The 10,197-nt window shown below is 39.9% G+C and overlaps 1 non-coding gene across 1 annotated transcript; it reads left to right on the top strand.

Annotated features, from left to right (window-relative positions):
- Positions 1–6,246: 6,246 nt before the first annotated feature.
- LOC140893785 (5.8S ribosomal RNA) lies at positions 6,247–6,402 on the top strand. The gene has a single exon (XR_012153372.1). It is a non-coding gene; the product is annotated as a 5.8S ribosomal RNA (ribosomal RNA).
- Positions 6,403–10,197: the final 3,795 nt, after the last annotated feature.

The raw sequence follows: 10,197 nt of genomic DNA, 5'->3' as shown, positions 1-10,197 counted from the left end.
AAACGGATTAAGACTGCACAGGATCGTCAGGCCAGCTATGCTAATATTAAGCGTAGGCCTTTGCAGTTCGAGGTCGGGGAGAAAGTGTTTCTGAGAGTGTCACCTTTCCGCAAGATTCTCAGATTTGGCCTTAAGGGCAAGTTGTCTCCCAGATTTATCGGTCCGTTTGAGGTCTTGGAGAGCATTGGCGATTTGGCTTATCGACTAGCTTTGCCACCGCATCTATCCAGCATTCACGACGTGTTTCACGTATCCTTGTTGCGATGGTATGTGGCGGATGAGTCCCACATTCTGCAGCAGTCTGAGGTTCAGGTAGACAAGGATTTGACTTATGTTGAGAAACCTATTCGTATCCTGGATTATAAGGATAAGGTTATGCGAAACAAAGTCATTCCTTTGGTTCTAGTTCAGTGGCAGCGCCGAGGCACTGAGGAAGCTACTTGGGAGCTTGAGGACAGGATGCGTAAAGACCATCCTGAGTTGTTTTGATTTCATTCTTTATGTTGTATTCAGTTGCAAACTCTGTAAACGTTTGATTTGAATGAAGAATGTTTCTGATTTCTGTATTTGCATTCGGTACTTAAGATCTGATTTCGAGGACGAAATATCTTAAGTGGGGGAGAATGTAGTAGCCCATGCCCTAATTGAGTAATTAAAGGATTAATGCTAATTAATTGAATTAGGTATCGGACGGATCGGAAGCTCCGAAGGCACGATCGGAAGCTCCGAACAGGATCGGAAGCTCCGATGAGCGATCGGAGGCACCGATCGATATTACGTCAGGCATGACGTGTGGTTGGATAGGAAGCTCCGATCAGGACCGGAAGCTCCGATCACCCCTATCCGGAGTCAACAAGTGATATTTTGACACGTGGCAGATAAGGATCTTCGGAAGCTCCGATGGCAGGATCGGACGTTCCGATCGAAGTTCGGACGTTCCGATCGAGGATCGGAGGCTCCGATCGTTGTCTATAAATAGAAGGCCGGGGCTTCATTTCTCCTTGCCAATTCCGGATTTCCTCTCTATTTTTAGTCATATTCGAGTTGTTCTAGCCTTCCTAGGCTTGAACCGGGAGTCGTCTAGACGTTCGATAGTCGTAGCGGAGTTGTGCCCAAGTTCTGGAGGCATCGACATCAAAGGGCTAACGACGGACGAAGGTATAGCTTTTGCTTCCTATATATATTTAGGAGTATGCAATAGCTTAGTTAAGGCTTTTAGAGCACTTTAATGATAGTAGTATCATTTGGCAGTGTAGAGCAGACTATAGGCGTGGACCTAGAGTTGGTAGAGCTTGCACTGTATTGAAGTACGGAAGTACTGTTCGAGATATCCTGACTGAGTATGCATGTATTATGTGACTGCATGATTTATATGCCATGATATTATGCTGCATTCATTTGCATCTTGCTGTATCTCTTTCGAGATGTCTGTTAGTAGGGTTGTACCCTATCCTGTTAGTGGATGGACTTCCATCGATTTGGGTCCGGCGTATCCACGGTTATCTCGGTATGGGAGCCACCTCCTGAAGCGACGGCACAGAGTGCTACATACCAGGGCCCGGTCTGTCTCTGTTATCTGATCCTTGACCTCGAGTTTATAGGGAGTTCACTTTGCATGCATGTATACTCATACTCTCGCACTGAGCGTTTTATGCTCACGTCTCGTACTCTGTATTTTCTGGACACCCTATTCCATGGGGCAGGTTTGCGATTGGACGAGGAGGGTGGATCCAGGAGGGGCTAGTCAGTGGTTGGCCAGCTGGAGCTTCGTCTAGGTTTTATTACTGTTGTTTGGGTTTATACAGCTATTCGATTTGGTTGTATATTATTGGATAATTACAGATTCCTTTACTTGGGATTGTATAATGTTATTGGTTTCCGCAGTTTTATTCTGATATCTGTTTTATTAAGTTAATTGCATGCCTAAGTTCTGTTTAGTAGGTGATCCGGGTAAGGGTCACTACACCACGAATCCGTCAAACGAAGAAGGAAGAGATAGAAGTAGTAAGTCCACGTTGAGTTCATGCTCCAACACCAAATCAAGGGTTACCAACTTCTGTATGAGCCAAATCACTCGTACCCCATGATCACGGACCGAAGTCCCTTCACGCATGCGACACGTCATTAGCTCCTTTACAGTAGCGAACCTTTCAGCCCTCGATTGAGCCCCAAAAAGTTCCTTGAGTTGTACGTGAATGTCAGCAGCATTCACGGTGTCCTCAAATCGCCTCTGGAGTTCATCAGACATCGAGGCTTGCATATAGCATTTGGCCTTGATATCATGGTCCCACCATGTATCAAGTTTGGCTAACTCTTCCGGACTTATGTCAGATGGTGCTTCCTTCGGAGGAGATTTTTCTAGCACGTAGAGCATCTTCTCCGAAGTCAAGACAATCTTCAACTTACGGAACCATTCCGTATAGTTTGCGCCAGTCAATTTATTTTGTTCGAGGATCGAGAAAAGTGGATTACGCGAATTCATCTTTATGAAATACTGAAAAGAAACAGACAAATATCAGTGATTGTTTAAGTAATTTACTAAGACATAAAATAGGCGAAATTTATTTTATAAATCTCACTCCCACTATTTTAACGATTTCACTACCCTCTAGTTAAAACGGGAAACTATTTTCCTTAGTGAGAACATGGAGTCCAATTGACAAACTATGGTCCCGAATAATATCAGCCAACCATAATTTTCAAAAGGTAGAGCCCAATTGCTTCCAAAGCAACCTCCACGTTTTTACCTCATGTCCAATAAGGGCCCAATAATATGACGTCGTTTATTGTGACATGTCAAGATGACCCATCAATATTAAGTTGTGATGGACAGTCACCATGTGGATCCCCCAATAATATGAGCCGATCCCATGGGAGTTCCACCCAACTTACAACATGTGTCGATCTAATGTACAGCTTTCCGATGAACGGGCCCCCCCAATAATGCCGGACCGTATCCGCGGGTAGCATCTCATACATTGATCGTTGATGGAAGGTAGGAACATTTAAACAAATTTAAATTTCCTTTATATATCTTGATATCAATTTTAAATCATATTTAAAATGAGGGATTTTAATTTTGAAAATTTGTCTCATCATTTTTAAAATTTTTGTATGCTTGCCGGATTCACACAATTTTGTCTAAAACATGCATACAACAATAATATCACATATTATATAGGATGATCGATTCCATTTCTAATCGACCCGTGGTTGCCAATCACGAGTCTTAGTCCAATCCTAGGTTATATGCAGTATGCAATGCAATCCTATTACATTGTGATTTCAATTTACATTTCTTCTGTCTTTATTGTCTGCTGGGCCCACCACCGTCTTCAAATCTTCATCTCCCACTAAATCTAATGTATTTACAATAAATAACAATGACAAGTAGGGGATACATTTTTAAGGGGTGGGAACGGGCCATAAACCAAGCCCACTTTTATTACATATGACAATTCATATTGGGCCATAAACCAGGCCCATTAATAAATCCAACAACAATAAAAACAAATGTAAATTCCTAACATAAACCTACAAAATTGGTCATGGCAATCGATCATCCTTATCCAATAACATTTAATTCAAAATTAATTTATTGGATAACATGCAATGGCAATTTAAATTTAAAAGGATAAAATCATATTTCATATATAAAATCTTATTTCACATACAAAATCATATTTTATCTTTTTATCAAATAAAATCATATTTTATCTATAAAATCCAATTTTATACATAAAATCATATTTTACTCAATATATCCATAAGATCATATCTTATCATCAATTGTACCAAAAATAATTAATTTCAAAATTCAATTTAACGGATAAAATATTTAAATTTTCCAAAAATTCAAATTTATCCAAAAAAAAATTTTAAAATTTTCGGACTCGAACAATTCGATCCGACGCCTCGTGGACCAATCAAAAACAATTTTCGATCGGACCAAAAATAGAATTTTAACATATTAAAATTTAATTTAAAATTAAAAAAAAAATTTAATTTTTCCGCGGGCCGCCCGGGACACTCCCGGGTTGCCCGCGCCCCGAAGCGGCTCGGGCCGGGCAGCGAAGATCGCTGCCCGGGGCAGCGACTATCGCTGCCCCTCCCCCTGGGCAGCGATCCAATCGCTTCCCGGGTTTTGCCCGAATAAAAAAAAAATTTTATTTTAAAATATTTATTTTGTTTCAAAAACCGAGGCTAAAAAAATTTTTTGTACAATCGATTAATTTAATCGCTTGATCTGAGCAACCTGGCTCTGATACCACTGTTGGAGAACGAGGTTGATCAGATCAATTAGGATTGATACCCGGTGCAGCGAAAGTTTAAAATTTTTGTATGGAACGATTCCATAATAGGTATCAACCTTACGATTAAATTGTGTGTGTAAAAATTAAATAACAATTATAAAATTTTTACCTTTAATCTCGAAATGAAATTTTGGACACCAACAGATTTCTCTGCTCTTGTTGTATATCCCTGGAACTGATGGACGAACTGTTCTTCAATCAGGTCCACGAACGGATAATTAATCCCTCTGATAGATTGCACTAGAAAATCTATCAGAAGTTTCTACGAAGAGAATTAACGAATTTGATCCGTTAAACCAGACTGTAATTCAAAATTCACATACTGGATTTTCCGAGCAGAGAGGGGAGGGGGGCGGCCACTGTCAGAGAAAAATACTAGGTTTTTAAAAAATTTGTGACCTGTTGTGTGTAATTTCTGTACTGCAATAACTTATTTATAATGTAGGCCACTAACAGCTTAGGGCCCATTAGTCATAAGTTCAAACCCGACAAGCAAAGCCCGCATGTTCAGAAATTAATATAAAATTCATCGTGACTCCGGTTGATAAACCGATTTCACCAATGTGCACAGAAACCATTTCTGCACCTTTTAAAGTCAAGATAAATTTTTTTGAATCCGAATTCAGTGATTTCCAAAAATGGCCATCCCTATGTCATTTTAGGAAATCTTACTCCTCTACTCTTAAATAAGAAGTCCAACTTCTTCGTTCATTAAATTTAACTCTTTAAATTTAACTATCTCAACGGGGATTAAAAATCCATTACTCTGTGTGACCCTCAATGGTTCAGGGATACAGCTAGCCGTGGGCTCACAACTCCTTGTGACTCGGAACAACAATTTCCGACTTGCCCATCGAATCATGGTAAGAGCGCCTAGCAACATCGCCCCATGATTCCCTAGGTATCACTGATAGTGCCTGCAAGAACCAATAGATTTTGGTTAGCGTACAGTACGGTCCCTTCATCCTTTTATCCCGATCGAATCAACAACCATTGGTATATCGAGAGTCGCTCGAGATTCGATAACTATTCAATGCATCTTGAAGATCAAATAGTGACATCGCATGTGCTACTAAGAAACCATTTCTTAAATCACATCATGTACTCTGGCCAGAGATTTGTCACACTAATATCTCCTCAGATCGCATAGGATATCCACACTCGCAAGTATGTGGTGAATCCTTGACAACAAAGCATCGACTCCTATATGAGTTGTAACTGTACCCAATCCCGACACCTGATGACCCCAATAGAGTCGGTAAACGAGTCAAAGCACAGTACTAGCATATAGAGTCTCAATGATGTCTCAAGTAGTAAGGACTAATGGTGTACAACCAAAACCGCGGACTTTATCCACTCGATAAGTGATAACCACTTGGAAAGTCCGGATAGGGTAGTTCGATCATTCATCATATGAATATCCATTTGCATGCTTCGAACATATCTATGTTCCTTACCAATGAAACGTGGTACTCCGCATCGCAAATGCTAGTCTCAAACTCGAGCGATCCTTATCCTTATTATCGGACGGCTCAATCGACTAGGAACAGTTTAGAATATACAGTGACTATAAGATGTGTTTCATGATAGACATCCCCATGTTCTACCACATCTTACATACACTATAGTATATTCAAGGTCTTTATCAAAACAACAATAGTATATCACAATATAACAATATGAAGAAAGATAAAGTCATTGCCATTAATAAAAGTGTAAATAATATTAAACAAAAGATTGTTTATACAAAGAGTCATCAAAGCCCTTAGCCACAAGTTGGCTCACCGGGCACCCACTCTTTCACCGCGAAGCCTCTTGGGTGAACCTAACCTCTCGGCGCGGAAAGCGCCAAGGAAAACCGTAATTGCTACTCTCCGTCCGCGGTGCCCAGGACGTGATGAGGAGGCACCTATCGAATAGATAATAATACAACGACTCTCGGCAATGGATATCTCGGCTCTCGCATCGATGAAGAACGTAGCGAAATGCGATACTTGGTGTGAATTGCAGAATCCCGTGAACCATCGAGTCTTTGAACGCAAGTTGCGCCCAAAGCCATCAGGTTGAGGGCACGTCTGCCTAGGCGTCACGCATCTCGTCTCCCCCAGCATCTCCCCCCAGGCTAGAAAAGTGCCGGGTGGGCTGATGCGTCCATACGAAGGAGGGGTGGAAACTGGACTCCCGTTATCCTTGCGTAGCGGCCGGCCCAAAATAGGATGCCGTGTCAATGCATGTCACACGATACTTGGTGGTTGTATTCCTCGAATCGCAAACTATCATGTGGTATTGCATCGGGCCACAGATGGCGCTGAAGCGCGTGACCTATACCCGGCCGTCGGGGCAAGGGTCAGGCCCCGATGAGTAGGAGGGCGCGGCGTGAAAGAGTGGGTGCCCAGTGAGCCAACTTGTGGCTAAGGGCTTTGATGACTCTTTGTATAAACAATCTTTTGTTTAATATAATTTACACTTTTATTAATGGCAATGACTTTATCTTTCTTCATATTGTTATATTGTGATATACTATTGTTGTTTTGATAAAGACCTTGAATATACTATAGTGTATGTAAGATGTGGTAGAACATGGGGATGTCTATCATGAAACACATCTTATAGTCACTGTATATTCTAAACTGTTCCTAGTCAATTGAGCCGTCCGATAATAAGGATAAGGATCGCTCGAGTTTGAGACTAGCATTTGCGATGCAGAGTACCACGTTTCATTGGTAAGGAACATAGAGATGTTCGAAGCATGCAAATGGATATTCATATGATGAATGATCGAACTACCCTATCCGGACTTTCCAAGTGGTTATCACTTATCGAGTGGATAAAGTCCGCGGTTTTGGTTGTACACCATTAGTCCTTACTACTTGAAACATCATTGAGACTCTATATGCTAGTACTGTGCTTTGACTCGTTTACCGACTCTATTAGGGTCATCAGGTGTCGGGATTGGGTACAGTTACAACACATATAGGAGTCGATGCTTTGTTGTCAAGGATTCACCACATACTTGCGAGTGTGGATATCCTATGCGATCTGAGGAGATATTAGTGTGACGAATCTCTGGCCAGAGTACATGATGTGTTTTAAGAAATGGTTTCTTAGTAACACATGCGATGTCACTATTTGATCTTCAAGATGTATTGCATAGTTATCGAATCTCGAACGACTCTCGATATACCAATGGTTGTTGATTCGATCGGGATATATGGATGAATGGACCGTACTGTACGCTAACCAAAATCTATTGGTTCTTGCAGGAACTATCAGTGATACCTAGGGAATCATGGGGCGATGTTGCTAGGCGCTCTTACCATGATTCGATGGGCAAGTCGGAAATTGTTGTTCCGAGTCACAAGGAGTTGTGAGCCCACGGCTAGCTGTATCCCTGAACCATTGAGGGTCACACAGAGTAATGGATTTTTAATCCCCGTTGAGATAGTTAAATTTAAAGAGTTAATTTTAATGAACAAAGAAGTTGGACTTCTTAATTATGAGTAGAGGAGTGAGATTTCCTAAAATTACATAGGGATGGGCATTTTTGGAAACCACTGAATTCGGATTCAGAAAAATTTATCTTGACTTTAAAAGGTGCAGAAATGGTTCTGTGCACATTGGTGAAATCGGTTTATCAATCGGAGTCATGATGAATTTTATATTAATTTCTGAACATGCGGGCTTTGCTTGTCGGGCTTGAACTTATGACTAATGGGCCCTAAGCTGTTAGCGGCCTGCATTATAAATAAGTTATTGCAGTACAGAAATTACACACAACAGGTCACAAATTTTCGAAAAACCTAGAATTTTTCTCTGACAGTGGCCGCCCCCCTCCCTCTCTACTCGGGAAAATCCAGTCCGTGAATTTTTAATTACAGTCTGGTTTAACGGATCAAATTCGTTAATCTCTTCGTAGAAACTTCTGATTGATTTTCTAGTGCAATCTATCAGAGGGATTAAATATCCGTCCGTGAACCTGATTGAAGAACAGTTCGTCCATCAGTTCCAGGGATATACAACAAGAGCAGAGCAATCTGTTGGTGTCCATAATCTCGCTTCGATATTGGAGGTAAAAATTTATAATCGTTATTTAATTTTTACACACACAATTTAATCGTAAGTTTTGATACCCATTATGGAATCGTTCCATATAAAATTTTTAAACTTCCGCTGCACCGGGTATCAATTCTGATTGATCTGATCGCCGCGTTCTCCAACAGTGGTATCAGAGCCAGGTTGCTCAGATCAAGCGATTAAATTAATCGATTGTACAAAAATTTTTTAAGCCTCGGTTTTTGAAACAAAATAAATATTTAAAAATAAATTTTTTTTTTTCGGGCAAAAACCCGGGCAGGGCAGCGCTCGGCGCTGCCCTAGGGGCAGCCGGGCTGCCCGGCCCGAGCCCTAGGGGGCGCGGGCAGCCCGGGAATGTCCCCGGCGGCCCGCGGAAAAATTAATTTTTTAATTTTAAATTAAATTTTAATATGTTAAAATTCTATTTTTGGTCCGATCGAAAATTGTTTTTGATTGGTCGACGAGGCGTCGGATCGAATTGTTCGAGTCCGAAAATTTTAAAATTGGTTTTTGGATAAATTTGAATTTTTGGAAAATTTAAATATTTTATCCGTTAAATTGAATTTTGAAATTAATTATTTTTGGTACAATTGATGATAAGATATGATCTTATGGATATATTGAGTAAAATATGATTTTATGTATAAAATTGGATTTTATAGATAAAATATGATTTTATTTGATAAAAAGATAAAATATGATTTTGTATGTAAAATAAGATTTTATATATGGAATATGATTTTATCCTTTTAAATTTAAATTGCCATTGCATGTTATCCAATAAATTAATTTTGAATTAAATGTTATTGGATAAGGATGATCGATTGCCATGACCAATTTTGTAGGTGTATGTTAGGAATTTACATTTGTTTTTATTGTTGTTGGATTTATTAATGGGCCTGGTTTATGGCCCAATATGAATTGTCATATGTAATAAAAGTGGGCTTGGTTTATGGCCCGTTCCCACCCCTTAAAAATGTATCCCCTACTTGTCATTGTTATTTATTGTAAATACATTAGATTTAGTGGGAGATGAAGATTTGAAGACGGTGGTGGGCCCAGCAGACAATAAAGACAGAAGAAATGTAAATTGGAAGCACAATGTAATAGGATTGCATTGCATACTGCATATTACCTAGGATTGGACTAAGACTCGTGATTGGCAACCACGGGTCGATTAGAAATGGAATCGATCATCCTATATAATATGTGATATTATTGTTGTATGCATGTTTTAGACAAAATTGTGTGAATCCGGCAAGCATACAAAATTTTAAAAATGATGAGACAAATTTTCAAAATTAAAATCCCTCATTTTAAATATGATTTAAAATTGATATCAAGATAAATAAAGGAAATTTAAATTTGTTTAAATGTTCCTACCTTCTATCAACGATCAATGTATGAGATGCTACCCGCGGATACGGTCCGACTCATATTATTGGGGGGGCCCGTTCGTCGGAAAACTGTACATTGGATCGACACATGTTGTAAGTTGGGTGGAACTCCCATGGGATCGGCTCATATTATTGGGGGATCCACATGGCGACCGTCCATCACAACTTAATATTGATGGGTCATCTTGACATGTCACAATAATCGGCGTCATATTATTGGGCCCTTATTGGACATGAGGTAAAAACGTGGAGGTTGCTTTGGAAGCAATTGGGCTCTACCTTTTGAAAATTATGGTTGGCTGATATTATTCGGGACCATAGTTTGTCAATTGGACTCCATGTTCTCACTAAGGAAAACAGTTTTCCGTTTTCACTAGAGGGTAGTGAAATCGTTAAAATAATGGGAGTGAGAT

Source organism: Henckelia pumila, chromosome 3 (genome assembly GCF_033568475.1).
Source record: "Henckelia pumila isolate YLH828 chromosome 3, ASM3356847v2, whole genome shotgun sequence".
Lineage (NCBI taxonomy): Eukaryota > Viridiplantae > Streptophyta > Magnoliopsida > Lamiales > Gesneriaceae > Henckelia > Henckelia pumila.
The sequence above is the reverse complement of the archived record's forward strand: the minus strand, read 5'-3'. Positions and strand labels throughout refer to the sequence as shown.